The 6,000-nt window shown below is 42.7% G+C and overlaps 1 protein-coding gene across 19 annotated transcripts in view; it reads left to right on the top strand.

Moving 5' to 3' along the window:
* The first annotated feature begins 4,443 nt into the window (after window positions 1–4,443).
* Window positions 4,444–6,000, top strand: part of LOC139381068 (zinc finger SWIM domain-containing protein 8-like) — a 45,278-nt gene continuing 43,721 nt past the window's right edge. For 17 of the 19 annotated variants that reach the window (XM_071124277.1, XM_071124281.1, XM_071124285.1 and 14 more), the window contains exon 1: window positions 5,898–6,000. This exon is cut by the window's right edge and continues 304 nt beyond it. The gene's annotated coding sequence lies outside the window, so the exon portion shown is untranslated. The other 2 variants (XM_071124282.1, XM_071124286.1) reach the window with 2 other exon arrangements.

Consider the following 6,000-nt stretch of genomic DNA (forward strand, 5'->3'; position numbering starts at 1 on the left):
CAGCAAAATCCTCTGTCGGATCATCTTGGATAGGATGCAGGACGCACTTGATAAGAGACTCTGAAATGAACAAGCAGGCTTTAGGAAGGACTACTCCTGTACAGATCACATTGTAACACAGGATAATCGTTGAACAGTGCATTAAATGGCGGACACCATTACACATAAACTTCGTAGACTTCGAAAAAGCTTTCGATAGTCTAGACAGAAACAGTCTATGGAAACTGCTACGGCATCCCTCAAAATCAGCAGTCAGTCAGGAAACCAAAGGCTAGCTGTTTCAAACAGAAATGTGCATCCTGTACCTCTAACTCCAAAAAGTTTTGGGACACTGTAAAATCCATGGAGAACAAGAGCACCTCCTCCCAGTTGCCCACTGCAGTAAGGCTAGGTAACACGGTCACCACCGATAAATCCATGTTAATCGAACATTTCAATAAGCATTTCTCTACGGCTGGCCATGCTTTCCTCCTGGCTAACCCAACCCCGGCCAACAGCTCTGCCCCCCCGCAGCTATTGCCCGAGCCTCCCCAGCTTCTCCTTCACCCAAATGCAGATAGCAGACGTTCTGAAAGAGCTGCAAAACCTGGACCCGTACAAATCAGCTGGGCTAGACAATCTGGACACTCTCTTTCTAAAATTATCCGCCACCATTGTTGCAACCCCTTATTACCAGTCTGTTCAACCTCTCTTTCGTATCGTTCAAGATCCATAAAGACTGGAAAGCTGCCGCAGTCATCCCCCTCTTCAAAGGGGGTGACACTCTAGACCCAAACTGTTATAGACCTATATCCATCCTGCCCTGCCTCTCTAAAGTCTTCGAAAGCCAAGTTTAATAAAGAGATCACTGACCATTTAGAATCCCACCGTACCTTCTCCGCTGTGCAATCCGGTTTCCGAGCTGATTCCATTGTGTCAAATCGGAGGGCCTGTTGTCAGGACCTCTGGCAGTCTCTATGGGGGTACCACAGGGTTCAATTCTCTGGCCGACTATTTTCTCTGTATATATCAATGATGTCGCTCTTGCTGCAGGGGATTCCCTGATCCACCTCTACGCAGATGACACCATCTGTATACATCTGGCCCTTCTTTGGACACTGTGTTAACTAACCTCCAAACGAGCTTCGGTGCCATACAACACTCCTTCCGTGGCCTCCGACTGCTCTTAAACGCTAGTAAAACCAAATGCATGCTTTTCAACCGTTCGCTGCCCGCACCCGCCCGACCGACTAGCATCAGTACCCTGGATGGTTCTGACCTAGAATATGTGGACAACACCAAATACCTAGGTGTCTGGCTAGACTGTAAACTCTCCTTCCAGACTCATATCAAACATCTCAAATCCAAAATCAAATCTAGAATTGGCTTTCTATTTCACAACAAAGCCTCCTTCACTCACGCCGCCAAACTTACTATCCTACTGATCCTCGACTTCGGCGATGTCATCTACAAAATAGCTTCCAATACTCTACTCAGCAAACTGGATGCAGTCTATCACAGTGCCACCCGTTTTGTTACCAAAGCCCCTTATACCACCCACCACTGCGTCCTGTATGCTCTAGTCGGCTGGCCCTCGCTACATATTCGTCACCAGACCCACTGGCTCCAGGTCTTCTATAAGTCTATGCTAGGTAAAGCTCCGCCTTATCTCAGCTCACTGGTCACGATAACAACACCCACGCTCTCCAGCAGGTATATCTCACTGGTCATCCCCAAAGCCAACACCCCCTTTGGGTGCCTTTCCTTCCAGTTCTCTGCTGACAGTGACTGGAACGAATTGCAAAAATCTCTGAAGCTGGAGATTTATGTTTCCCTCACTAACATTAAACATCAGCTATCTTAGCAGCTAACCGATCGATGTAGCTGTTCATAGTCCATCTGTAAATAGCCCACCCAATCTACCTACCTCATCCCCATATTGTTTTTATTTACTTTTCTGCTCTTTTGCACACCAGTATCTCTACTTGCACATCATCATCTGCTCATTTATCACTCCAGTGTTAATCTGCTAAATTGTAATTCCTTCGCTACTATGGCCTATTTATTGCCTTACCCCCTCACGCCATTTGCACACACTGTATATAGAATTTCTTTTTTTCTATTGTGTTATTGACTGTACACTTGTTTATTCCATGTGTAACTCTGTGTTGTTGTTTGTGTCACACTGCTTTGCTTTATCTTGGCCAGGTCGCAGTTGTAAATGAGAACTTGTTCTCAACTAGCTTGCCTGGCTAAATAAAAGTGAAAAAAATAAATAAATAAATATATATATATATATATATATATGAATCTGATAAGGATGAAGGGTTCACTTGCCAGGTCACTTCCAACAGAAAACTTAATGACAAACTCCATCTCAAAACTGGAGTATCCCAAGTCTGCTTAAGATCCCCTCTGCTTTCACTAATAGCCATTGATTGAACCATGAATAGAGCCACAGCCCACCAAAAAACAGGGATCCAGTGGAGCCCATTCGCTCAACTGGAGGACCTGGCTTTGGACTCTGAAAGTCAAAAGCAAATGCAACAAAAAACAGATTGACTATAGGAAAACAGCAGGCAACTTGGCCTCAAAATAAATGTGGTTAATATCAAGATTCTGACAATAAAAAATCCCCAGGAAAAACTCCCAATTGATGGGAAAACTACTGAAAACGTGCCTGACTGTCTACCTTGGAAGCAACATCAGCACTGACGGGGGATTTTAAAATATGCTTCAGCAAAGCTCGGCATGCTTTCATGACACTCCGCCCCATATGGCTCTCATCACAGCTCTCCTTAAACACCAAGATTCGCACAATTCCTAATCAATAAACTTCCTGTCTTCACCAACAACTCCCTGCGTTACATTCTGAGGATATGGTGGCTAAACAAAATATCAAACTTAAGGAAAAAAATGTATACAGGAGGCTTATTAGCAATGTAATCAGTAGAAGGAAATAGAGATGGATTAGACATAGAGTACACTCAGTAAAGACACATCAAACATAAGACAAGCACTGGACTATTGCCTGGAAACTCAACTTTGAATTGTATTAAATATTACGTTGGGCAGAAAAAAACATTTGAATCTGGAACGTTTCCTCTTACGACCAGAATGTTGAATACGATTATATTTGAACGCACTTTACCGGTTATCCATGCATCTTGTCCTTTTGGCGGTAGGAATGTGAGACAATACATACACTTTTCAAAGCGCTGGTAGTGCATTCCGATTTCTAACACCTGAAGCATGTGCACAAAATAAAAATACATGCACGAGATGCATGCATACTTGCCAAGCTCGTGCACGTGTTTACATAATTCTGAGCATGCTTCAGGTGATAGAAATCTGAACGCACTACCTGGCTTGGAAACGTTTATGTAATTATACTGTCCTTTAGATATATTGTTTCCCGACATAGAATTCAATGCAATTCAACGTTGGGTTTCAAGGCAAATTGACTTCAACCCAGAAGAAAAAAGAAAGCAGGGAAGGCCTAAAAACAAATGGAGATGCTCCACTCTTCAAGTACAAAGTAAAGTGGGGGTCTCCTGGCTAGAGGAGAAAGTCCTTGCACAGAAGAGAGTGAGGTGGAGATCCATGGTGGACGCCCTATGCTCCCAAGGGGACAAAGAGGTTTAAGTCAAGACTCAGACAGGGGTGGGTATGTGTTGTAGATGTCTAATTTGAATCAAGATTTCTCTTTACTAAGTATCTCTCCTGGACCTATTCTGTGTAATCAAAGTAGTGTAAAGAGAAGTTTCACTTCACATACTTAAAGGCCCAGTGCAGTCACAATTCTGTTTTCCTGTGTGTTGTATCATATTGCACAACAGCTGATGACACTAACACTGTAAAAGTGTGATTTCCTGATAGTTGCTGGTTGAAAATACAAGCTAGGACCTTATCAGCAGGTTTTGCATGGGTGGAGTTTTGACTTGCCAGGTGCCATCACCAGGCGTTAAAAGTTTTTATAAACTGGGTGGTTCGAGCCCTGAATGCATATTGGGCAAGAAAATACATCAGCAAATCTATAAGTCAGTACCTAGTACAATAGAATGCATCTATGTTAAATACGAAATATGCAAAATATACAAGCAAAATATACATGGCAAGTGAACACATGGCTCATCTATGGTTTGCATGTAACAACGCCTGCATAGGCATTAGCAAAATAACAGAAGGCTGAAACATAACATACTTTTTGCATTCATACTTTAAGCATATAAAGTTGTCAAAACCAATTAGGCCATGAATGCAATCATAATTTAGTTTTGTCCAAAAGGCAACTATTGACCACTCTGAAATCTGAGTGGTAGTTAGGATAGGGTTGTGAAAAGGGTCAATTTTGGTGGCGTTTATGCCAAGATTTGTACAGCCAGATGAGAGTTTGACGCTAGCGAAAACGAGGCTGAAGTTAAAATCAGCTGATCGAGGCAACAGCCAAGCTTTGCTGAAGCCAGCGAGAGCAGAAGAGCCATCTTCCCGACCAGGGAGAGTGGAAGAGTGGGGGACTGTTGAGACAATTTGGAGGGACCCCGGTGTCGTTCGAAGGCTCGAAGACACAACGTGGGAACGGTAGGACTACCGGTGTCAGTAGGGAAGAAGGGTCTTTTTTTCAGTATTCGGACTCGGAGTCATCGGGAACCAGTGGGGCTCGAGCGAAGAAGCTTTTAAAAAAATATAAATACAAAGGCAAATAAATTCGAGTCAAGTCTATTAGCTAATAGAGTAGATGTGCAATCCAACAAATATAAAACTAACCGTGCACCACTTACCGAAGACCGTTGCTCGAAAATAGTATGTATTCAGTCAAGTTTGACGGATGTGTAGGTCTTTAAAGGTGTCAAGGTAAACAAACACCAAAGCCCCTGTTGGAGCGGGTGCTGCTGTAGCTAGCTAGCTAGCTAGGGCTTTGAGACATGGATTAGGACCAAGGGTATCCTGCCAGAGACAGTGTTTGAAAGAATATTAGCAAATTTTTACGATGTTGACCACAAATTAGAACTCCTAGCTACTACAATTGTGAATAATGACAATCGAGACTCTTGTATTTTTAAGATGTTAGCTAGCTGATTTAGCAACCTACTCTTGTTGGCCAGTGTTCGCTTACTACTGTAGTTAGCTGGCTAGTTAGCATTAGCAGATAGTTTAGCTATTTGGCAGTTTAGCTAGTTGGCTAATGCTAGCTATTAGCAAGCTATCAGCTCCTCACTCACTACTCAAGCTTGTCTGTCAAAGAAAGCTACCGTCTCACATTCTATCTGGATTTCACTTGTTATTTTATTCACGTTCTATCCACAGGGGAAATGAAATAGGCCTGCTAGGTTGTATTGCTTGCAAGCTTTTGGAACATTATGTTCGGTTGTCTCGAGACGGGCAGTGTGTAGCACAGCTGATTCATCGAGGAGGTTGGAAATGGAGGAAAACAAGTTACGTTTATGTAGATTTAATTTTAAAGTAAAGTACAATAGTTGACGTCAATATTTATTTGGACGAGTTGGGTTAATCGTAGCCAATGTAGAAAGTGTTAAATTAAAATTAGTTAGATAAGAACCCTATCAATATGTGTCTATGGGTGACTTGTAAGTGAGTGGGGGTCGTCTACCTCGAAGTACTGTCCACTCAACTAGACAGTCAAGCAGAAACAGTCCAACTCGAAACTGTGTGGTGGTAGTGGACAGAAACTAAATTGTTACCGGACTAGGATCAACTTTCTCAGACGACATGGATATACGGTGTCTCAGATAAGTTATCACCCTAAATGGCAAGGCCTTGGTAAGAAAGATGAGGAAAAAGGTCATTGAGTGACCTAGTTGTGCCTCTCTTTTCCAGATATACTGAATACTAATGTGGTACAATTTGTGACAAAGTATTTTTCCCCCTACTGTTTAGAATGGATATTATTGTTTTATTGTGTAGCTCGCCAGCAAGACTACAGTGAGCTCTCAGCAGTGTTTTGGTTGTGTTATGCTCACCCCTCCCCCAACTTTTACTGGAGACTTGTGGAAGTGTTCT

This window comes from Oncorhynchus clarkii, chromosome 23, assembly GCF_045791955.1.
Source record: "Oncorhynchus clarkii lewisi isolate Uvic-CL-2024 chromosome 23, UVic_Ocla_1.0, whole genome shotgun sequence".
Taxonomy (NCBI): domain Eukaryota; kingdom Metazoa; phylum Chordata; class Actinopteri; order Salmoniformes; family Salmonidae; genus Oncorhynchus; species Oncorhynchus clarkii.